The 27,232-nt window shown below is 33.5% G+C and overlaps 1 long non-coding RNA gene across 2 annotated transcripts in view; it reads right to left on the reverse strand.

The window, feature by feature from the left end:
* The window catches only part of LOC136828808 (uncharacterized), an 855,933-nt gene that overhangs the window by 76,520 nt on the left and 752,181 nt on the right, over positions 1-27,232 (reverse strand). For both annotated transcript variants that reach the window (XR_010850235.1, XR_010850234.1), the window contains exon 18: positions 12,808-12,884. This is a non-coding gene — a long non-coding RNA (uncharacterized lncRNA). The remainder of the gene's footprint in view (positions 1-12,807; positions 12,885-27,232) is intronic.

Consider the following 27,232-nt stretch of genomic DNA (forward strand, 5'->3'; position numbering starts at 1 on the left):
ATATAGGGTTGTAAACCCCATAGAGAAGGAAATGCCACATAACGACAGATGAAAATTCCTCTCTGACGACAACGACAGTCACACTCTACAGTATATACTGGTCAGCTGGCATAGTGGTTAGTGTCGTGGCATGCCACTCAGATGTCGCGGGTTCGCGTCTCCCCCAGGATGATGAAAAATCACTGGCTGTGTATCGTGATGAGTTACTATTGCAGTGTGGGGTCTGCGGTGGAAGGTTGAAACCAACATTCTTTGGAAGCTTGAATTTCAAGTCAATGGCCCTTTAGTGTGCTTGTTCCATGTGAATACGTTTCATCTACTGAAATAATAAAAAATAATAATAATACTACGGTAATAGTAAGAAGTACAGCCTCAACATTGCTTCCCTAGAAGGCCCACTGCTTTCGATTACAGATACAATGTGCCTTTGAGCAGTGGCGTGCACAGTAAAGGGTTGTGGACCCATTACAGGAGGAAATGATCCCTAAATGCGCCTCTTTTCCTGGGGCTGATGACAAGCTCTCGTTTTCTCTTTGTCGAGGTTACGAAAAAAGAAAATAGCATTCTTGCAGCTCTTCATGGTAATATAGCACCAAATGGACGGAAAATTTCTTTTAAACTCTCTCTTTCTCTTTCATCAAAGGATCTGCAAGTTAATTACGGTTAAAATTGCCCCTAAATAGTTACTTTCCACCTGTACCTTTCATGTAAATAACTTGCCCATCCACTTTGCCAGTTTTCAGGACTAAAACAGAAAGATAAATATGGTTTACTGACATATTTCTGTTTTGGGCCTTGACAATTGTTTGTGTAGGTGTAAATTTTATTAGCAGAGTATGATTTTTATGTGCACACACACACACACACACACACACACACACACACACACATATATATATATATATATATATATATATATATATATATATATATATATATATATTATACTCTACATTTAAAAATAATTTGTGAATGTGAACTCCTGCTTCTTCCGTGATCTTTACTGAATTCTCCTATTGCCCTAGAACTGATTTCTAATTGAAATTTAAATCTTGAAATTTCTTTAGTCAGACTTACATTTTCCAATTTTAAACTTTCATTTCACGAATCTTAGGATTCACTGCAAGTTTAGCAAATTGAAAATGAGTAAAATTCCCATGAGAACTCTGTGAATTCACCTGATTTTGGAAGCAATAATATTTAATGCCATTTGCAATTATCATTTTACTTATAAGAATTCTGTTCATTCTGTCTGACCAAAAACTGTGTTTTTCGGGCAGAGTTTCTCTCTCTCACAATTTTTGTTGTAGGCGATCGTCTTTGTGGCATTGACTTCTTTGATGCAGATTTTTCATATTTCCTTATTTCTGTTTTCAATACTTCTTCAAAGTTCTAGATAGTATACAGAGTCGTGGTGTGTTTTCCATTTATTTAAAATTGCTACGGACCGTTTCGCCTGAATCTCAGGGTTTTTCAAGCAGAACTAATACACTTCGATTCTCCCGTCCTATTTATACCAAGCCATCACCCGTAAGCGGATTATGGGATTTGCTAAAGTTTTTATTTACAATGTTTAATTTGCAGTACATGAAAGTGGTTAGTAGTTAACATAATATTTACATAATGTGTTATTACATGGTACATGTGATTTTCGAATTATCTTCAGCTGTCAATGCCTAAGGTTAGTCCATGTTAGTTGGGAACTAAATTACACTTTTCGGCAATCAAGCTCAGAAGCATCGGTTAGAAAACCACTCTTCTCGATTGGACAGCAACGAATATGCAAGACCTTCCTAAGTCTTCAAAGTTGCTGAAGCATTTTGTCCTTTCCGAGTTGTGAATGCTGAAAGTTTGAGCTGGTTGGCATCTAGATGAAACTATGCCCTAGATTCTTTATTGCTTTTGATTGCGTGAGCGGCATTTTCCACCGAATAAAAGATTTTATCTGGAGAAATAGGCCCCATTATCTTGTTTTACTCCTTATATATATATATATATATATATATATATATATATATATATATATATATATATATATATATATATATATATATATGTATGTGTATATGTGTATGTATGTAAGTGTATATATATATATATATATATATATATATATATATATATATGTGTATATATATATATATATATATATATATATATATATATATATATATATATATATATATATATATATATATATATATATATATATATATATATATATATACATGTGTGTATGTATGTGTGTGTATGTGCATACGTATTAGAAAGAAAAATAAGTACAATTGAGCTATGGCTTACCAAAAAATTAACAGAGAAAAGTGCATATGTGCTAAACTAACAAAGAAGAACTGTTCCCCAAGAGTGGACGTACCTATAAAAAAAATACATGATACATAAATAAAAAGAATTTGATCTTGGTTGAACAGACTGTGTAACCCTTAGCATTTGTGACAGCGAGTGGAATTCTTCTATGGAGCAGCTGGTGGCCCTGGAAAATTTAATGAATGAAGCGCACTCGATGTCCTAATTAATGAGTTTTGGTTGAACGGATACTCAATTGAGACTCATGACAGTTTCAACATAGTAATGGCTGGTGCCCAGATGCGCCTAGCCATTAAAAAGGTACTGAGGTACCCAATTCTGATTTATACTGTCATGACCCGCGATAAAATTATTTTGAAATACAATTATTTTTATTAACTGGACGTTGCATTGAAGGGATATAAAATTATTGTTATAATATTTGCTTGCCAGAAACCAACACAAAAAATAGAAAGGTTGTGAAACGACTAATGTTTTTGTGAAGAGAATAAAACATTACATTAAAAAGTTATGGAAAATTAATATATTTAAAAAAACTCTTTAATCTATAGCGGTTTCTGAAATATTTTTATCATGTAGGTTAAAGGTATACAACTTTAATGCATTGTATATAAGAAAATTCGTATTAAAAGTTATTCTTTATTTTCGTCTTATTTCCGCCCTGGTTGTGGAACTTTCCTTTTCCCACGCATCATTTTTTTCTAATTTTAAACAAAATCGTATATTGCTTAGTTCTAATAACGTGGAAAACCTAAATACAACAAAGTTTCAAAACAGCGTTCCCGGGAGATAATCATAAACAAATTCAGTTCCTCAACCTTTGAAATATTCATAAAATTTGATTTACCATTTTTTTTCTAACTCATTAGATAAAATCTAATCTATACGTTTGCTAATGGACTCATAAAATTCCGAGAACCAATGTACTTGTTAAAAATTAGCTTTGTTTTGCACAAAAGCTGAGGAACAGAACTGAAGAAATCAACATTCACCTTTACAAAACTCTGACATAATAAAAGACATAGAACCTTATCAGTTCTTGTGTTCATTGAAATTTAAAATACAGAAAAAGGAAGGTTACATTGTTAATTAAGAACGAACGTGTGTTTTAATATTATAGATAGGTAATAAACATTTTGGATCTTTTCATGAGTTGGAAAATTGCTCTTTCTACGTGGAAATAGGCCAGTATCAATTCATTTTACTCTTTATTCTATAAGAGTTCAAAAGATACAAAACTCTTAAAAACGAATTTTTCTCGTCAAGGTATTTTCTTGAATGTTAAATGAAACTGAAAAACTCACGATATATTTATAAATGTTCTTCTAACCTTTTAAATATGGTGGATGAACCAGATAATAATTATTTTACTCAGATGGTTTAACATGAAATTTCACTAAAATTAAGTACCTTATCAGTGCTTCTCAAATTTTAGAGGTGAATTGATTCTTGGAAACATATCTAAGTTTTAGTTATAAAGGTGTTAAAAGCTGACGCCTTTCAAAATCATTAGTTTTAACTCCCATGTCAAATTATAGGGGAAACACGCGATGCATTATCTGTCATGCTATATGTTGAGAATAGTTTAGTTTCAGACACCTCTATTAAATAAACACTGACACTATGAAAACGCTGCTACATAGGTAGTAAGAAATGAAATGATAAACTGTCATCTATAAAAATTCTGATAACAGCAAAATTTGAAGGAATACAAAATCTAACGAGAAGAAGAGTGGCAGCTGAGGCTTTAAATGACAAAAGAGTGTAGGAAATTAAAAATGTTAGCGGGGAGAAGGCGCCACTTTTATTAAACAAAAGAATTCCAAGGAAGGAAAATCCTATGAATATTGTAACAGGTAACACTCCAAGGAGGCTCAGGAATGCAATTAAATCTCTCTCTCTCTCTCTCTCTCTCTCTCTCTCTCTCTCTCTCTCTCTCTCTCGTAACTTGGGTAGTAGGGCGGCTGGCTCACAAATAGACGACCTGTGTTTGACCTTTGAACGGGACGAGGAGTGACAGGAAGGGCGTTCCCTAAAAAATTCCAGTGCCTCTGCTGACCTAAGCAGTGAATTTGGTACTTAGTTTGCATGCGATTGTTGCGGGTCTTGGATAGATTAGAGAGAGAGAGAGAGAAAGCGAGGAGAGAGGAAACATTAGATGTGAGTTCTGTCAAATTGTACAAATTGTCAAACTGTTTCCGACCTCTTTCATAACTGCCGTTAAACTGTCGGTGAACAGTTCACTAAAGGCAGCCAAATGTTATGCAAAAAATCTATTTGCATCCACTTGCAACTTTACACAGAGTTACAACTTTTTGTTTATATTTCTTCTAAAATCTCTCTCTCTCTCTCTCTCTCTCTCTCTCTCTCTCTCTCTCTCTCTCTCTCTCTCTCTCTCTCTAAGAGATTAAAGATGCGAAACCACCTGGATAGACCTGCAAATATTACTTCACCTTTAATCCAACCATTTGAAATCTAATCCAGGTCCATTCTCAAGGACATTAGATGACTATTTTCTTATTTTCCAGAGGAAAATCTCATGATGTTTTCACGTAATATTACCACCCATTGGTAGCTTGCGGTGTCTTTTAAAAAGGTAAGACTCGCGTCCAAAAATGAAATGGGTGGGAGGGGGAAGGGCTGCCTCTTTATGGTCTGGAAGGTTCCAGACAACGTTGAAAAATAACAGCCTGGATTAGCGTTTCCCATTGAAAGACATCTCTAGTTAGCGATTTAGAGGCGGACGTATTCCACTCTCGCCTTCTGCAATGTTTTTATTTTCCTCTTTGCTAGATCCTTGTTCGCTTACGTTGCTTTTCCTTATGAGTACAAAGACCCGTAGTTGTATTAAAATGAAATGGTAAATTTTCCATTTATACTTCTACCTTACAATTGCATTTGTTTATTCGTTCTATTTTTCAGGTTTTCTAGCAAGCATTTCGGCTACTTCTCCTACCTACGCATTGTGATAATGAAAGGTATTTCTTGTCTAAGCAGTAGCTGCATTTTTTCATTCTACATATTTCTCATAATGATAAATCAACTTCGAAAACTTTTACGAGTCTCACTCTTTTCATTTAAATTCTCCCCATATGGAATTCTCAGTTACTTACCAAATTGTTGTCAAAGTGTTTACAAATAACAATAAGTTTGATTTACTGTCAAAGTTTGAGACCATTGCAACAAGAGCGTTCAACATCTGGCCGGGTTCCGGCTGCATTCCAAATTTGTTCCCAACCAATTCAATTAACACCTCTGTCAACTCGAGAGCTACGATTCCAATCACGTTAGATCCAATTCCCGTTTGAGAACCATGTGCGATTTTCCATATCGATCAAAATAATTTTTCTCTAAACTGTCAGAATACACACATTAGATTTAACTTCATCATGACGCAAGTAAAGGAAATAACTTTCATTAACCCTGAAGTATTCCATTTTTCAAGTTCTTAATTACAAGACTATAAAAAAGTGGACCTCATAGATCCGTTTTTCTTGAGTATATGCAAACAAACAAAAACAGTAGCCATAAACACACACATAATATATATATATATGTGTGTGTGTGTGTGTGTGTGTATACGTATTATTGGTATAGATTCATAGAGGTCTGTGCCGACTGGTCAGAGAAGGCGGACACTTTGCTATCCGTGTATTATATGTATATAGGTTTGCTGATATACACACATAAACAAAGCCACTAACATCTTCTAAAAAACATAACAGATATATCTTGAACTGTCGACCTAACCACCCAGTTCTCCTCGCTGCTGTGTTTGGTACAACACATGTACACATTGGTTACCGGGGTCTAAGTGTCAGGCAGGGGAGCTGATCGAGGCTACATATCCTTCATCGTATTACCCCATATAAAAAATGGAAAAAGCACGTTAAAACAAAGAAGTGTGTGTATACATATATATATGTATATATATATATACATATATATGACTTTATCACATCATATATTCATATATATATATATATATATATAATATATATTTATATATATATATATTTTAGTTGATAATAAGTTCGTCGTCCCGTGTGTGTGTGAACTGTGTGTTTTTAACCCACGTGTTCGTTATATCAACTAAAAATTTTGAAAATATATTATTTCGGTAGAGAATTATATTAAAGGACGTTTGTAGCTTACTGATAATACATATATATGTATATGTATATATATATGTATGTATGTCTGTGTGTATACATATTTTGAGAGGTAGAGAATTAAGGGATAGAGTGAATACTTGCCGACTATTCATTTCTGAAAACACTGTGAAACATTTAAAAGGCGTCATAAAAAGTTGGATTCCAGCAGCCAATTAACTTTTAATGAATTCTGTCTCTTAACCATAAACGGTTTACATCAAAAGCATCAGAGAGCGAGATAACAGAATACTTTGGTTTCAGCAGTTCGACAAAAAACAAACATCCCTCTAACTTGTTTTGACATCTGACGGCGGAATTAGAGTATTTTTTTTTTTTTGTTTTTTTTGTTACGGATCTGTTTTCGGAATAACATACTTTTAAAACTATGCGCCTTTCTGACGTGAGTTCAGTCTAAGTTATGATAAAATGTTTTTTAAAAAAAAAAAAAAAAAATAGCAGGCACCCCTTCGGTTGATCAGCCGTCATGTTTTCCATCAGCTGATGGAAAGGTCACCGCTAAATGAAAACCAACATATATCAATCTTCTACTCGTAATATGATAGTCAATTATATTTTGCTAATTACCACTCTCAGGACTTATTGGTTTCAGGAAGGAGAAATTGCTCCTAAGGTTTGAGTTAAGGTTCAGGTACTTCAGGGTATGTTTTCTTGAATTCCAAAATTAAATACATGAGCTTTAGGAAAAGAGCGAGAAAATGCATGCAAATTTAGCCGGTTGGTGAGAATAAAAGTTTAAATTAAAAGAGTCATTTGCCTAATTTGGGGAAAGTAGTTTCGTAGATAAATTGAACTGTCTACCTTTATCGACCATGAGTTTATACCATTTTGGGAGTGCCTGTAGGTGTTATGCATCCATTTGTAGGGAAGAACTCAAGTCTACTGCGCATGATTTCTGCTTCACTTCATATAAAATATTTAGAGAAGTAACGTCTTCATTTTCACAGAAGTATTAAAAAAAAGGGATTTGCAGCACAGTAAATATTCTCCCTTTTTTAAAATTAGTATTGATTTGGATAATTTCGTTCAACATGAGGTTCAAATGAAATAAATACGACTGAACAACGTTCATTAATATTTATATGTATAGTTAAACTTGAATTTCATACCCGCATTCGGTTATGAAATTAAGAAACATCTCTCACCACAGGTCTCGACCTGAGTTAAGAGCTATAACAATCTAACCCTTTAATCACTCAGGCTATCAACACTACTAATAATTTCATTCACGTTCTAGGTTCACATACTGTATATATGCTCGATGGTCAATTTCATATATAATTTCTTTGAACAGAAACAGACCCAGCAACTGACCAAGCAGTGTTTCTGTGACCCAACATTAAGCTATTCACCGAAATATACAGGAACTTGCCGATTCCGTAAAGAGTAGGTAATTATTTAACCATAAATATTTCAAGTGAATCACGTACATCTGCTTTCAGTTATAAATGGGAAACAACCCAATGGGTATTCCGATTGGCTACTGGCACCTCAAACCAATAATGTTAGAATGATTTTGTTGCTTTGAATTCCTTCGGCTCACAATTTCTGATTTACAGAAGGTTATTCGGGGATTTTCACTGAATAATTTTAACGATTATGTTTCCCGTATTAATGAGTAAGTGTTTTAAGAGTGCTATTAACAAAGAATAATCTTTCTCTATTTAGATCAGATAATCAAAGTTTATGAATATATATATATATATATTATATATATATATATATATATATATATATATATATATATATATATATATATATATATATATATATATATATATATATATATATAATGTGTGTGTGTGTGTGTGTAGATAGACAGAGACAAACATACATACATGCACACACGGATTCTGGATAAAATAACCCTCTCTCCTGACACAGCTAACTTTCGGCAACAAAGAGAAAGTTTTGTTGGCTCGCCGGAACCGTTGGAATTCCCACTTTCCCTCAAGTGTGCCGTTGGCATTCCGGTCACTTTTCCGATATTCATTCATTAATAACTTTAATACAAATTCTTCCTACAAAATCTGTTTAAACTTGATCTTTTTAGTTCTAAAATCTACTCCTGGTGTTTGGTCTTTCATCTTTTGTCTTTGAGAGCTACAACGAAAAAACATTAATTTCATATCTGATCTACGAGGCAATACTGGTAAAGGAAACAATCTATCGTTTCTAATTTCTTTTTCCTCTAATTTGTTATTACGCTGTTTAGATTGCTCCGTATTCACTTTCTCATTTAGAGATATTTGTTTATTTCCTGTTAAGTGGTTAAGTTCGCGATTTTCCTAATCAAATTATACATGATCAAGGTCCCCTTAATAGGAATCTCACATTTCTGTATATTTTCATAAGAACTTAAACACCGACGCTTACTATGGCTCATCTTTCTGAAAAAAAAAAAGAATGTGTTCTAAGAAAATTTTTACGCATTCAAACTTCCTGTAAATCAAGTTAGGGGAGTTGTTTTGGAATTGCAATGGGAATATCAATTTAAGGCCAATGGCCAAGCGTTGACCTATGAGGCCATTCAGCGCTGAAAGGGAAATTGAGAGTAAAGACGGTTTTAAAGATGTAACAGGAAGAAAACCTCGTCGTTGTACTATGAAACAATTGTTAGAGAGGGTGGAAAGTAAGATGGAAGAAAGATAGTATAAACGGAGGTGCAGTAAAACGACTGGAAGGGGTTGCAGCTAATGGGCCGAAGCAAAGTTGCAAAGAACCTTAAGTAATGCCTACTGTGCACCGCGTGAGGTGCACCGGTGGCACTAATCCCCACGGGGATTGGAATGGTTTTATTTGTTTACAAGGAGTCTAAGTTTGAATGCGGTTTTTTTCGCATAAAGCCTATGAAAATACACCGGCATATCGGTCACTTCATCTAATAGGCTTCCGTACCCACACCTATTAAATAAAAATGCAAGAAGCTAAATACAAAAAATAAAACTATAAAATGAATAGCAAGAACGGACCTTTTGATCGTGACCTGAGTCAATTATTGACCTTGCTTTTGTCAGCGTGAAAAGCTAATGGAGGATTTCCCTCTCGTATAATCGGTCCTGCTAGAATCCGGACGTCGGTTTTCGCCATGCAACGGTCCTAGCAGGCGATCATTAATCCTCATTCCCTGACTGCGTCTCGGCTTTATCCGTCTTTATCAATGTCGGAAGGGCATAAACCGGTCTTTTCTTCTGCCAACGAATAGGAGGGGCTTTACGACAAATGTATACTGTTAGGCCAGGATTGGAGAGTACTTTTACGGCCCCTCTTATTGCATGTTCTTCGTACTACGTCTTACTCTTAAGCAGACAAGAAAAAGAAATTTGCTTAAGACCACCTTCTTTGAAAAAATATATTACAGACCTCTTCCTGAATGGGGTTACTACGTTCGTTTGCAGAGTACCCTACCATATAGAATGTAAAATTCTGCCACTATGTATCAGTTCTTCTGTTCGATTTATACGTGGAATCCACACACGTTATGAGAAACTGTTGAACGGGATGATTTAGTTTTTCCAGTTTTCTCAGACTTCATTTATTGGCTTAGTTGATCTGGGAAGCACCAACTTGCATCAGGAAAACAATGACTATATTAGTAATAAATACAGGCTGACAAAAAGACAACAGCTAAGAAGCTATTCCTTTCCCATTTGAAACTTCGCTGGCCTTGACTCTGAGGACAAACAGATTTTTTTTTTTTTTGCTTCCACAGGCTTAAAAAAAAAAAAAAAACTTCCCCTTAACTTTTCCATAAACTTGACAGAAGCTCTATTGTAACTCCTGTCTGCTGGGGATCTCGAGGTTTATAATTTGTCTTATTTTTGATGTTTGAACGTAATCCTATGTTTCCTTTTAATTAAGAAAAAGAGGACCTATAATACACACACACACACACACACACACATATATATATATATATATATATATATATATATATATATATATATATATATATATATATATATATATATATATATATATATATATATATATATATATATATATATCATGAATTTTTGTTATTCTTTGTCAATAAAATTCACAGATCATACCTTCTGCACATACGCACACATTATATATATATATATATATATATATATATATATATATATATATATATATATATATATATATATATATATATATATATATATATATATATATATATATATATATATATATATATATATATATATATATATATATATATATATATATATATAAAGTCATGGACCAAACGTTCTTTGTAACCTTTCCTCCTCCAGAAATACCTTAGAAGCCGTGGCCAGTAACATTTATCTTGCATTCCCATAATATCCTGGCACCTTTCTGTTCTGTACTCTCGTACCTGCCCTCCTAATCTCCTCAAGTTATTTTCACAAGATTCTTATATTCTAGATAACTTTTTACATTCTTGCATCATTCAACTCCGCCATTCATCTACCTTCTGCGTTCATCATTTCGTCGAAATACTGCAGTGAGACACAACAGCCTTCTCTACAGATATATGTCTCTATTTGCATGTTCCCTTCAAAGATAATTTCGTTTCTTATCCTTTCCACATTTTGTTTTAGTGTAACTTCTTTTCATCGCTGTGGCATTTCAAAATACCCTTTCAATTTCTTTCTTATTTTCTTCACGTTATACAGATGCGCCTTAAATAGTATAGTTTTTTTCCTTCACCAAACCTCTCATTCAATGTTGCAACTGTTTATTGTTTTTAATCTTTCTTCTTCCGCGCCGATACCCGTAAACTCTCGTTCCTGGGAGCATCACCATGTGTGAGTGTGGATAACAATTTTTTTTATCTCTTGGGAAAAGATTGAAAGAAAAGGAGATAAAAAAACCTCAAGGATGAGGGTTTAGAAACACGAGAATTTTGCAGGGTCGAAAAAACTTAGATTGCTTTCTTCGGCTTGAATTTTAAATTGGTTTCTTCCGAGACGCAAGTATTCTTTCTATTTACATGCAAAAGACTTTTGATATCCAATACTGAAAGCAGCAAGAGTTTTCGTTTTTTTTCACGTGTGAAATTAAATTCAATTGCTTTCCAGATGGCAATATCTTTCGATAGTGTTTTCTGTTTTATTTTACTTTGGTACTGGAAGTATATTAATTTACCAAGGTGCCCACTTATACAAGACAGCGTTGCCGATAAACTTACTTCTGATGATGATACATCTGACTGTACCAAATCCACTACATTCCCAGAAATAGAAAACACTCCTTTATCAGTTGGAAATAGTAACAAGATGAACTGAATTCCAGAGATAAGCTGCCACGAATACCAGGAATACATAATGCGAAAATAATCGTACAAACACTAAAAAGTACACTAACCATAAAAGTTGATATCGCCGAGAGAAGGAACAGATCTGATAGTCCATTCAATAACCCACAGGTAGACAAAACGAAATCTGGAGTTTGCACTCAAAGTAAATAAAAAAGAAGCCTTTTGGAATCCCTACGTCAACAGGGCTGGGGCAGTAACGAAGGATTTATAATCTAAGTGTAAAAAACAAGACAAAGACAATCTAAAAGACCGCGTTAAAAAAACATTAAATAAGAGAGATATATAATTTAGTGAGCCGGTGTTTTTCTACAAGCAAGGGATCTGTCGCTCTAGACTATGGAAGACCTTGTACAATAACTACGGGGCTCCCTAAAACACAGGAGCATGACTGTATGGTCATCATTAAGCGTACGGCTATTAAACATGACATCTGCGATGACTAAGACACCACAGGAATCATGCCATACTCATTTAATTTTCAAATGAAAAGATGACGGATTCTCCCATCTACGCAGTCCATTTAGGATAAATTTGGGAAACCAAAAATTCTTATCGTCTCTTAAGCATTTCTTAAGACATTATTACTAATATGATTATAGGATTGTTGATGTCCCATTATATAACACTGAACCAAATGGTAAAATATTTGTAGCCTATGACAAGAACAGGAATCTTATATTCTAGATGGATATTCTAGTATACAGAAAACTTTACTGGCTTGAAGCTACAAACGTAATATCAGGAATAATATACACGCAAAGGGAATTACAACCGATAATTTGAAGAACAAGACACACACACACACACACACACACACACACACACACATATATATATATATATATATATATATATATATATATATATATATATATAAATTAATAATGAATTCATGTATAGAAAACTTCCTTAAGTAGCACATCGGGAATCAGACTAATGGTAACACTGAACAGTCTACTCATTAACAATGTATTTAGGTAAACAAAGATCAAAACTAAAGTGCAAAATATCACTTACCACGAAAGCTTCGACGTAGAGTACTTTATGACCATTCATGTGCCATTGCTTCTACTGTGGACTGCTTAACTGGCAATCTGAAAGTCAAGACAAGAAGCTTAGCTAAGGATATGGAATAAGAATTCAGATTTAACAGTATAATATACCATCCCACACTTCATTTCCATTGGTTTCTTCAATGGCTGAACTTTTCAAGTTTATATCTGTTTATGCTGCGATCAGCAATTATTTATGCTTTCCTCTTGCCCCAGGCATTTTCCTCATATTCATCATATGACAGCAGTTCCCAGTTCTTGTGAATATCATTTAATAATGGGTATCATAATTTATTATGTATCATTCCTTTTCGTCACCCTTTCTTTTTTCCAAGATTTAAGCCCGACATATTTGTTTTCGACTCAACACTATTAACACTTAGATTTAATTTCTAATTTCTATCTTTCTTTAATAAAAAGTGATCAATACTCTTAAGGTATATAAGAGCTTAGCTGTACTTGTAGTTTCTTTAACAGTATCCTCTTGTAAAATAAGGTGTCCAAAAACATTAAGTCTTTCAGGAACTCGCATTGTTTTTTGTTGATCTTGTGTCACTTGCTTTACCTATTAGCCAAGCTGGACTTGAAATGTTTTCTCCGTTTAGGAGTCCCCGTGGCAATCATGGACCGCCTGTAATATTCTTGGTCTCCCTACAACATTCATAGTCTTTTTACAGAAGTCATTAGGTCTCTCTACACTTATTCTATCTTCTCTTTAACATCTATATAGAAGTCTTAGTCTTCCTGAGTTTTGTTGGATCAATAACAACACCTATCGGGTGGTACTTGTCTTTATGTTCATTTCGCTCATTTGCCAGAAGTGTGACGCAACTCAAAAAATGTGTTTTTTGAGTTATTGATACTAGCAGATAGCCTGTTTTTTGTTCCACGTTGTGGTAAAAACGTCTTATTTGTATTTCTAACACTAACCGCTAGAGGGCATGACATGTAGCTATTACACTATAGAGGTATAGAGAATTTTAAACTTTAAATTGCTTCTCCTGAAAAACAGCAGTTTTTGAGTTATGTCACTCTTCTCGCAAATGAGCGATCTGTACTGTTACCCAAGCATATATCTGTGTAACGCAAATTTGTACACCTAAAATCAACTCCTCCTGAAGAGGTCTTATAATCCCAGAGGCAAAACCTGTCTAGATTTATACTTTGATTTCGTTTTCCTTCTGTTAGTGCTCCTGCAAATGTACTTAATGCATTTTGGTGATTTCCAGCACATATACAATGTATGTATGTTTGAACATATCGTTATTCCACAAGTTCACTACATTATACAATTCATGTCGGGAATATTTTGTACAATTGACTTTCTTTACGTTTATCTATTACCTACCAAAAAGAAACTCTTTTTAAACGGTTCGTACACGAATCTGAATATTTGCCTTCAAAATAACATCCTTTCTTATGCCTTATCACCAGCTTCTAAATTTGTCCTTTCTTTCATTCAAATATAACACTTTTGTGCAAAGATTCGCTCTTCCAAACCCAGATAATTTTTTTTATACGATTGTGAGGATATAATCTGAGGTGGGTACAACTCTATTCAACACGAATAATCTTTTCTGAATGTTCGGTGGAGTGTAATTTTTTCTAACCTATCTAAGGCAATTGTAAGAATCAGGGAGGATAAGAGAAGAGAAAATAATATTTTATAGAGAAGCTTCTATCCTTGTCATCCATTCAATAGTGAAGCTTCTATTCTCGTCATCCATCTAATAACAAAGCTTCTGCTCTCGTCATCCATCTAATAGTGATACTTCCTATTCTCGTCATTCATCTAATAGTGAAGCTTCTATTCTCGTCATTCATCTGATAGTGAAGCTTCTGTACTCGTCATTCATCTAATAGTGAAGCTTCTATTCTCGTCATTCATCTGATAGTGAAGCTTCTGTACTCGTCATTCATCTAATAGTGAAGCTTATATTCTCGCCATCCATCTGATAGTGAAGCTTCTATTCTCGTCATCCATCTAATGGTGAAGCTGCTATTCTCGTCATCCATCTAACAGTGAAGCTTCTATTCTCGTCATCCATCTGATAGTGAAGCTTCTACTCTAGTCATCCATCTAATGGTGAAGCTTCTATTCTCGTCATCCACCTAACAGTGAAGTTTCTATTCTCGTCATCCATCTAATAGTGAAGCTTCTATTCTCGTCATCCATCTAACAGTGATTCTTTAAGTCCTCTTCCCTCATAGTAACAAGGTTTTGTGACACCTACAGTTGCTCTTTTAAGAAAAAGCTTTACATATTACTGATTGCTTATCAAATTTTGAAGAGCCTTACTGAACTGGAATCATTTCAAAAACGTTGTTTCTTAGAAGGACCGAGTCTGAGAAGGCGGGATGGGAGAGAAAGGCTCTCGTCATTCACTTACGAATGGTGTGTATGTTACACGCCAAATCGAGTTTCATCAAAGGAAGATAGCACGATATTATTACACAGGGTTTAAGAGCGTTCTCCAGCAAGCTGGAGAGAGAGAGAGAGAGAGAGAGAGAGAGAGAGAGAGAGAGAGAGAGAGAGAGAGAGAGAGAGAGAGAGAGAAAGCTCTCAAATTCGCTTTAAAAAAACCAAAGGAAAACAGACAATAGTCATATCGACAATATTTAAAAAAAAAAAAAAACTTTTATTATCATTTGTCTATATCCTGAGACCATATGCATGAAACCTCGTTGGCTCGCGGAGATATAACGTTAAAATGACTCTTCCATTTTACTACACTTATTATTAATTCTTTCTTAATTCTTAAGTTTAGGAACAGCTTTCTTTTTCGAACCTCGACGTAAATTCAGTAGCCAAGAACTCCTGGTAGATTGACTTTTATATTTTTGCATTTTCGTTTAACTCATAGGATTATATCATCCAATTCTTATTTTGAGCAATCGAGTTGTTCTGAACAATTATCAAAACACAGAGCGAAAAATCAAAAGAGAGAATAAAATAAAGTTTTATTAAAATGAAACCCCTTACAAAACAATATTCCCCCTTCAGCTACTCAAGTCTGGCACGCTGATTATCCAAAAATGTTTTCCGCAGTCCGTGTTGTTGAACATTTTTTGGCCATGAACACGAACTTTAAAGTACAGCTAATTGCGCGTCGACTGGGATTCAACTGCAAAAATAGAAGCGTTATGAAATTTGAAATAACACAGAGCAGAAATTCTTTTGTTGTTGAAACTATTCTCTTCGCAAATATTCCTTCAAATTAGTTCGCAAAGCGCTGGAATTCATGCGATTTTGTTACACGAAGAATAACGACTGTTGGCTTTGGTTTTGACACGTCAAACTCCTTTCTAAAATTCATTGTTGAAAGGTTCAAGTCGAGCTTTCTTTCCCTAGGCCTCCTGTGATTAATATCTCTTAACAAATATTCGTTTTTGAGAACTTTTCTATCTCAATTCAGTATTACTGTGTTATCATAATAAACAAGAAAAAAAATCATTCCACGGCTACATAATATTATTGGTAATATGTCAATTCTTTATTTACTTTTAAGCATGCAAGTTGGTAAGGTGCACTGTTAAGAAAAGATTATTATTTGTTTTGATATATATATATATATATATATATATATATATATATATATATATATATATATATATATATATATATATATATATATATATGTGTATATATATATATATATATATATATATATATATATATATATATATATATATATATGTATATATACTGTATATATATACAATATATGTGTATGTGTGTGTTTGTGTGTGTGTGTAAGATTTCTTATTACATGATGATGCACTGCGCTTCTCTTTCATAAATGCTGGCTAAGCGCCGAGTAAAGGAAACGAAAGCCAAGCTTTGAATACCCATGTCCTGCCAAAAATGACGTGCTGATCTACGCAGTAATTTAACAACGGTCTTTTCATTTCATTCTGCACTCTATGATACTCAAAAGAAGCAGGAAGAGCTACACTGTGGAATTATGCACGATCTACTTTTGTCCGCGAGAGGCAGACGCAAATGAAGATTGACTTTATGGGAAGTCTACAATCATTTGCAGAATACTAGATTATTTCAGCGTTTTTGTCTCGACGTCTCTGAAATGTATGCTTGTAATATTACCATATTATATATATATATATAAACATATATATATATATATATATATATATATATATATATATATATATATATATATATAAAACAAGTAAAAAATGTGCCGAAGTTTGCAATCGAGTTTTCTGTACAGCGTATAATGATGTATGACACTTTCAGCCACGGTCCAGTGTTGTTGGCACCTATAGCGGTGTCATAAGTATCCTTATGGCTAACTTTATCCTTAAATAAAATAAAAACTACTCAAGGTAGAGAGCTGCAATTTGGTATGTTTGATGACTGGAGGATAGATGATCAATATGCCAATTTGCAGCCTTCTAGTCTCAGTAACTTTTAAGATCTGAGGGCGGACAGAAAAAGTGCGGACGGACAGACAAAGCCATCTCAATAGTTTTCTTTTACAGAAAACTAAAATGGACATTATATGATCCGTTATCAACAATGCATATCGCATTAAACGCGGAAATAAGGATACCCAAAGAAAAGGTCAGTCCACCAGCAGCATATAAACCTATAATGATTTTTGTGGAATTTCTGAGCAAAAAAATCAATAATTTATGTTAGCTTGTACCTCAGTTTAAACATAGAACTTACAATATTTTATATTTAATGTTTGTGTTCTGCGTATTGTGAAGAGCGATGAATTTAAATAATCCAAACGCATATTATGACGCTACTGATATATGTAGGTTAGACCAATAATAACATGAAGAGAGAGTAAAAAACCCTTTAACCCTTTACCCAGCAGTTCTCATTGCTCAAAGTGTTTATTAGATCGAGATATTTCGATAAATTATATACACACATTTAATATATACATATATATATATATATATATATATATATATATATATATATATATATATATATATACATATATATACATATAAATATATATATATATATATATATATATATATATATATATATATATATATATATATATATATATATATATATCTAAAGAGGGCTTTCGATAACCTGTACAGATTCTCAGAAGTTCTCTGTAGAGTTTTATTTGTAAATATATTTGTTCTGATACATTACTGTGAACTTGTGTCTAAACTATCGCAATCATGCTACTCTGAGTATTTCTGAACATTCCGATATTTTTTTCTCTTAACTATTTTTCAGTTCTAGGTGTACTTACCCATCGCTACTGTTCATACCACTCGATTTTTTTTCCCCCTATAGGGGCACCAAATGCATTTTTTGAGGCGCACAGACATTGGAAGACTCACTATTGCTTTTTCCCAGTAGTGATGGCAAACCGCGTGTTTACATATTTGTGAAAATACCGTCTGAGAGCCATATGTTTTATGAAAAACACCAGAAATTAATTTGATCAATATTAGCCTAGTAGAAAACAACAAAAATAAAGAAAGGGTTGAAGAATAACACCAATAAAGAAAAGGATGAAGAATAACAACAATAAAGAAAGGGATGAAGAATAACAACAATAAAGAAAGGGATAAAGACTAACAACAATAAAAAAGGAAGAAGAATAACAACAACAAAGAAAGGGATGAAGAATAACAACAATAAAGGAGGGATGAAGAATAACAACAATAATGAAAGGTATGAAGAATAACAACAATAAAGAAAAGGATGAAGAATAACATTAAAGAAGGGGATGAAGACTAACAACAATAAAGAAAGGAATGAAAAGTAACAACAATAAAGAAAGGGATGAATAATTACAACAATAAAGAAAGGGATGAATAATTACAACAATAAAGAAAGGGATGAATAATTACAACAATAAAGAAAGGGATGAATAATTACAACAATAAATAAAGGGATGAAGAATAGCAACAATAAAGAAAGTGATAAAGAATAACACCAATAAAGAAAGGGAAGAAGAATAACACCAATAAAGAAAGGGATGAAGAATAACAACAATAATGGAAGAGATGAGGAATAATAACAATAAAGAAAGGGATGAAAAACAACAACAATAAAGAAGGGGATGAAGAAAAACAACAATAAAGAAAGGGATGAAGAATAATAACAATAAAGAAAGGGATGAAGAATAACAACAATAAAGAAAGGGATGAACAATAACAACAATCAAGAAAGGGATGAAAAACACAGACAATAAAGAAAGGGATGAAGAATAACAACAATAAAGAACGGGATGAAGAACATAACCAATAAAGAAAGAGATAAAGAACAACAACAATAAAGAAAGGGATGAAGAACATAAACAATAAAGCAAGGGATGAAGAACAACAACAATAAAGAAAGGGATGAAGAAATACAACAATAAAGAAAGGGACAAAGAAAAACAACAATAAAGTAAGGGACAAAGAAAAACAACAATAAAGTAAGGGACGAAGGAAAAAGACAACAATGAAAGTGATGAAGATGCAGAATATTACTAATATATGAGTCCAGACGTACTGGAAAGAGACTGAATCTTAAGTCGGACACAGCATTTCCATATCGAATAAAAATGCTGATGCAAAATGTCAGATTTCCACGTTTCCACTCATTCAACTTATATCGAATTTATTCGAGCTCTTATTCTGCAGAAACATCACTGTCTTCAGACTCTTCATAAATCAGGCGCTCTCACACACGTCTTTCTCCTTTTCTTCAAAATTTATTCGAATAGTGTCTATTTTATTTCCACAGATAAATATAGCTGCTGAAGGCAATTTAGTAAATAATAATAATAATAATAATAATAATAATATTAATAATAATAATAATAATTTATTCAAATAGTGTCTATTTTATTTTAACAGATATATAGCTGCTGAAGACAACTGAGGGATGCTGTTAATCTCGTGCTGAAAAAATTTAGTAAATAATAATAATAATAATAATAATAATAATAATAATAATAATAATAATAATAATAATAATAATAATAATAATAATAATAATAATTTATTCAAATAGTGTCTATTTTATTTCCATAGATATATAGCTGCTGAAGACAACTGAAGGCTGCTGTTAATCTCGTGCTAAAAAAAATTAGTAAATAATAATAATAATACTAATAATAATAATAATAATAATAATAATAATAATAATAATAATAATAATAATAATAATAATAATAATAATAATAATAATGTGAAAATTATTTAATGAAAAGTAGGCTAAACACCAAGCATATCTCTAAGCCATAATAAATTAGTCAAAAAGATCTGTCTGTTATTGTGTCCAAGAAAAAAGTTCTTCAACATCAATAACGTCTGAGCACATTGCTTAATTCAGACTCTATCCTAGAGCTTTAGAAAATACCTTTTCAGCTTTCAAATATATCACTGACTCTAACTTAGACTTTGCTTAAAGACTTGCAGGTGGGTTGTAAATCACATCGAAGTGAAACTATTTATTCTCTGATATCTATTTGCTGATTTAATAATACTGAGAGCATTTTCTTTAGAACAACGCTTACGAAACACGGTTTTCCAGAATAATCAGCTCATGGGAAAGATAACAACAATGGTAAGCAGTCTTTGTGCTTGTTGGTGTTTTCTAATTAATGTCTAATTTTGCACACTCGATCCCTGACCACAACCACGCGTAGACCAACTGGAAACTCAGACCAAGTTATGCTACGTTATATTAATTATAATAATATTCGTGTGAAAAAGCCAAAAATTATGTTAGGTATTGGATTGTATTTTTTTTTGTCCCTTTTACAACTAAGAACTAAGTTTCATTCTCCCTTTAATGGGAAATATTATCCATGCCGATAACGTAAACGTGTGCATAATGAACTACACAATATGTATTTTACCTTGATGACTGAGGTGAAGAGATAACTGAATGCGTGCGCATCACATTTACGTGTTCTTTGTAGGCCTACTTGTCCCACAAATCTCCTTCGGGAGCCAAAACCAGATGGCACAAGTACCTTTAAAGATAATCTTCTTCACAGGCCTACTGGTGAGGAGAACTTGTTTTGTTTTTGCCTAAAAGGCCTATCTCTTATGTCGGTTGCATTTTCACCAATGTTTTATTACCTACTCAGATATTTAACCTCTGATAACTCATGTTTTAAATAGACCTTATAAAAAGTAAGGATAATTTTAAGATTTGAATGTATCAAGTAACGAAATACGCTCACGAACAAAGTTTATTTCCTTTCATTTAATAGGCTTTAGAGACAAATCCTGTGTTTATTTCTTACTACGAATAGTTTTGATATTTTGCTCGTGGGCGAAACAAATCTCTTTATCTGACTTACTGTTTATTTACAATCAAGGAGAGAATTCCGCTGATGCATACGAGTTCTGAACCACTTCCCCCAAAAAAAACAGATTGAGTCCCTCGAAATCTACCCTCCCAAGTGAATCTTCATTACCTCGTGTTTATTTAGTATAACTGAAGAATAACTTGAAGCAATAACCATTTGAAATTGTAACGTGTATCTTCAGCTTTTAAAAATACCATTCTAGTAATAACTGCGTATTGTATTTCGTTCCATGTAATATAAGGATGAATGTTGGCTGTTCCGGCTGATAAAGGCCCAGAATCAAAAATTTTCGATTACTATAGTTATATTCGGACAGTTTTTTTTTTTTTTTTTTTTTTTTTTTTTTTTTTTTTTTTTTTTTTGGGGTGGGGGAGGGGGTGGGGTGGGGGGGCTGTTGGCTACCGGTGCAAATGGCAATCATACAAACAGCGAACATCACCATTCGATGGTCTTTATTAGCAATATTGCTCTGCAGAAATACCGAAATAGAAATTGATGCATTTTTTTAAATATTTCTAAAAGACAGGGACTATACAATACCCTTCCTGTATTTTACTGAAAACATTGCACGTAATCACTATCATTAACTGATCCCATATCCCATATAAAACAAGTAAAAAATGCGCCGAAGTTTCTTCGGTGCAGTCGAGTTTTCTGTACAACCGCTACAGAGTATAATCAGGGCCACGGAAAACAGATCTATCTTTCGGTGGCCTCGGTATAATGCTGTATGAACCGCGGCCCATCAAACTTTAACCACGACCCGGTGGTGGTCTCTCCTATGTCGTTGCCAGACGCACCATTATGGCTAACTTTCACCTTATATAAAATAAAAACTACTGAGGCTAGAGGGCTGCAATTTGTTATGTTTGAAGATTGGAGGGTGGATGATCAACATACCAATTTGCAGCCCTCTAGCTTCAGAGGTTTTAGGATCTGAGGGCGGATAGTAAAAGTGCGGACGGACAGACAATGCTGGCACAATAGTTTTAGTTTACAGAAAACAAAAAAGAAAAAAAAAACAGGATATTATAAGGAACCGAAGAACCGGAATCATCATTTAAACTAGTGTTTTCGAGTCTGATGTGTTAAATTTGCAGAGATATTGCAGTTTCATTTCATATACGAGTACATTAAAGACGCTCGGTATTCGAAATGTCTCGTAATCTGGAGTTTTTTCCCAATTATGCAGTATTACCTGTTAGCAAATAGGAAGATATTTGAGGATCTAACATTAGAAAACTTTAATTGATCCCTGTACGAAATAATGATGTTTCGAAAATGGGTTGTCGAGACTTAGGGTACAACGAACGCTGTTCATCTCTAGTTCAAATTGAGATATATTTCTTATTTCTTGCAGTTCAGGAGAAGTAGCAAATCTGAGCCCGCCTTTTCATTACTAATCATTGAAGAGCATTTTTTTTAATACGCCAGTATTCTTGGTAATTTTGCATGGTCACTGAAATTCCGCGAAAAAAAATAAATAAGAAAAATCAACAGTTTATTAAGATCGACGTACAACCGTATAAATAATAATAATAATAATAATAATAATAATAATAATAATAATAATAATAATAATAATAGTTATCCATTCATATAATCTGATTCACCGATTGCTGAGTGGCCTTAGAGTGATTCTTGACTGAGTTATCTTGATGAGAACTGATATCATTTGAGCGGAATGACACAGTTATAATCATGATCCACTGATCAACTGTCCAGGTACATGCTGTTGCTTTCATCTGTTTCCTAGAATAAATAACCGGAATGATAAAAAGAAATCGAGAAAGTAAGGGAGAGAGCGAGAGAGAGCTGAGGCTGGCGTCGAAATCTAGATGAGAATTGAATCGAACCGTAACCATTTCATATCAGAGTCAACCATTTCTTCACCTACGAGGTTATAGGAACCAGTACAATGGAGACCAACCTCAATTCTCCTCAGAGAAAAAAAAACCAATGTCGGGAGCCAGGGACATGTATTGAGGTACGTTGATTGCTCTATTGTAGTCTTAGTAATAACTCACTTCCGCGTGTTACCGATTTTGTCACCTGGTCACAGAAAAAAAAAAAACTCTCAAATAACGAAATAGAGAGGAAAATAGAACATTTGATCGAAAGGTAAAAAAATCACAATTTATAGACACTGGATTCATTCATTCGCTCTCTTTCTCTTCCTATCTTAAACATAAAAGAATATAGATTCAAGTAAGGAAGTGTATGGAAGAAAAACCTGTAGATATCACCAATATCTGACACTGGGGAAAACTCATCGCGGCGGTGTCCGAGCTACGCCTTAACTCTATCAGAAATGAAGTAAATTTTTTTATCATGGAAAGGTGATGTCAAGTTAATGGATGGCTGAGGATTATTTAGCTACATAATCCTCAGCTATCCCTTGTGTTGTGCTCTCGCTTTCTCTCTCTCTCTCTCTCCTCCCAGCTCCATCTCACTGGGAGCTTCTCCCAAAGAATTCCTTTTCTTGCCTGGTTTGCAATGCCCAAGAGAGAAAGAGAAAGTTGGCTTAATCCGCCTACTGACAAATAAACGAGAACATTTCAGATCGCACTCTTGTTTTTACGAACGTCACTTCAGAAGTCGATCTTTTACGAGTATTCACATCCTTCTATGGAGATGGCAAGGTTCTTTCCCCTCTAGGGAGCCTTACAGAAAATGACACAACGCAGGTTAGACCTGAAAATAAACCTTTTCTCTGAGGTACCCGGAGATTCTTCTTGTTCTGTCTACCTGTCTACGAACTGTTTTTATTTCAAGCCATTTTTTTTTTAAAGCGAGACTTTCATGTTAGATTTCAGCTGCGTTTTTTTTTTCTTTGTTCAACTTTTCATACAATTTCCTTGAGGTAGAGTGCAGTTTTACCTGTTATATGAAACTGGTTGGCTTTTACGAAATACATTCACCTTGTTCTTCAACTTTCCAAGGAACATTTTATGGGTGTTACTCTTCCTGAATTTTTAAACCATCAACGAAGGAATAAAATAGCCTATGAAATTTGTCGTAGTAGCTGTAGTAACGGTAAAAACTGGGAAAGAAAGAGAGATTTTTAGTTTGGAGACCTTGAGAATATCAGACCATATTGTTGAAGCAACAGTTTGATTCCAAAACTTTCAAATGGATTACCCAACAAGGAGGCCAACACTCCTCTGTTGTCAAAAACAAAAAAGCACTGAATTGAGTTTCAGTAATAAGATACTTAAATTTCTGGAAAAATGGACATATTAGCTTTTACAAAATAGTGCAGAGAGGTTATTTTCTACACGAGCTCAAAGGAGCAAAGCAAAAATTACGAACTATAAAATTTCTAACCGTTCCTGAATTAGTAAAAACAATATTCATCATGAAAGCTTTCAGTAATTTTTGTATAAATGTAAGATTTACATTATTTGCTAGCGTTCAAATGATTTCATTCACTATTTGTTTCTTATTCTTATTGGAATAAAATAATTGATTTAAGCTTTCTATAAAGATTTATCGCTTAAAAACCTTGGGTACCTTAATATAATTCCTACGCAGTAAATTTGACAAAATTCGGGAACTAGGAATTCTGGGCTGCTTAACCTTTTACGAGTAAATACATTTAATTATTTAAGAAGCTTAAATATTTCTGTTTAACTTGCATTGGCATACACTTTAAATATATATTTTTTTACGATAAAAGAAGATGGTTCAAAACAAATGTGCATATTAACCTTATAATAATAATAATAATAATAATAATAATAATAATAATAATAATAATAATAATAATAATAATAATAATAATAGATGTTATTTCAGCTGAAGGCCATATACATGGAATATAGAAAGTAGAGACAATAACATACACAATCTAGATACATTAGATAACATGATAAAAAAATTATAAATCGGCAATACCCACACAGTAGCTAAAGAAGTATAAAAATAGTATTCATAATGATGGTAATGACAGCAATACTGAGAATAGTAGTAAAAAAATCTTCTCGTGATAGAATAACCATAACTTTAAAATAATAACACGTTCATGTTTTAGGTCTCGCTTAAAAAAAAAAAAAATTGTCAGCAGTAATACATACTCGTTTTGAATCTTAATTATAGTCATGATCGTTATTTAGCCCTCATTCAATGATTCTAGAAGCACCACATAGCTCGAAAACGGCAAAATTTGGAGATTTAATTTCCGTAAGTAATATTTTCCTGTAAATCCTACCATCAACGACAGTGTTTATGATGCCTGGTATAATATAATTTTTTATTTTTTACCAGAGACCCACTTTCTGTCAACACGGGCCACCCATATAAGTATTTAATTAATTCCTAGGAGTTTTCTAGCGTCACAACTACCAAGGTCATTGACACCACTTCCCCATAAGTATGTAACTTGTTGAAATGGACAAAGGTCAGATGTGGTCTCCTCTGGACTCTGATTTACCAATGACCTTTTCAAAACTAATAAAAATAAGTTCCTGCCATTATAACGAGCATTCACGAAATCCTCTGTTGATAATCAGTGCTTCGACAAATATCAGCTGCAAGCAAACTCTCATGCAATCATGCAACGCTGTCAGGGTCCCCTGGATTCTGCCAAGAGAGACAAACTGGATTTGTGAAGTGATATATCAATTACATTTCCAAAAGTAATAAAAAATAATTAAGGAGGATTCACGAAAATCTATGTTGCGAAACAGCGCTTAGACAACTGTCAACTGCAAACAAACTCTCACATAATCATGCAACGCTCTCCGGGTGCCCTGGATTCTGTCCAAGAGAGACAAACTGGATTTGTGAAGTGATTTATTTACCAATGACTTTTTGAAAAGCATTAAAAAAATTAATTTGAAGGAGTATTCACGAAATTCTCTGTTGTTAAACAGTGCTTCGACTAATATCAACTGCAAACAAACTCTCGTGAAACGTGTTCCCAGAGTATAAACATTTGTGCAGACGAACTCACTGAATCGGAAACCGTTTCCAGCGAAGTCTCTGAACCAGATCCGATTGTAAAAGTTAATGCAAATAAAACTATCGCGGTGTTTTCATGAGCAATTGAACTGGATGAGGAGTTGACTGTGAAGAACGCTTCGCTGGAAAATATATGAAGTGGATTTTGAATTCAGAATTTTTATCGGCCATCACCACATATGATCAGAGAAATACGTCTTTGTGATTATCTTTTTTATAATATATCAAGAAATTCTAATTTTACCACAGTTGCACCAAGGCTTTACACTCTGCCCAAAGTCAGAATTTAATTTCCAGAGGATCATTGCATTGTAAAAAGGAAATGCTGTTGAAGTAAGTTCGAAAAGAAGTCTTTGAAGAATCCTCCTGACAAAGAGAAAAGATAGTTTAAAATGGCGAAATAGAAATAAAGCAGGAGACGCCCATTGAAAACGCACGTGAAAAATTACTTTCGAAATGCTGTTAGTTGGTTATTCCTATTCAATTAAAACACCACAAAAGTTTCAGCTGCCTTTTGTTTTAGATAACCGTTTTAGTTCACAAAGGATTGCCGGGAGAGCATATTTACAAGCTAGCAGAACACTGCATAAATCACCATTAATCAATAAAAGTATTATGATGCAAGTGAATGCATTGCAGGCCAGCAATGTTTTATAAACAGTATAACTTTTCCATAACTGAGCTTACAGCTTTTTTTTTTTTTTTATAAAAACTCTGTAATGCTATTCTGTTTAAATAATCGAATACAGATTCTCCCGAAAACTACTTCTATGATTTTACAAACGTTCTTTTTCCGGATTTCGTTATTTTTCTTCTCTTACATTACCGTTTATACAATGACTGTTGACGTTTTTTAAAATAAAACCATAAACGTTTGAAAAATATAATGTTGAAAATAGTTTTATTCGTTCAGAAATAAAGAAGCAACTTTCAAGAAATCACTCTACTAATTAATTATTTAACCCTTTGATTACGGCCGAGATGAGACCTCACACTTACACAATCCGAGGGTTTTCAGACGTAAAAAGTCACCCGTAGCATGCTACCAGACGCACGAAATCGTAAACAATCATTGTAATAGCGTTTGTATTTGTTGTTTTGCTGCAAATTAAC

The sequence above is a fragment of the Macrobrachium rosenbergii genome, chromosome 43, assembly GCF_040412425.1.
Source record: "Macrobrachium rosenbergii isolate ZJJX-2024 chromosome 43, ASM4041242v1, whole genome shotgun sequence".
NCBI lineage: Eukaryota > Metazoa > Arthropoda > Malacostraca > Decapoda > Palaemonidae > Macrobrachium > Macrobrachium rosenbergii.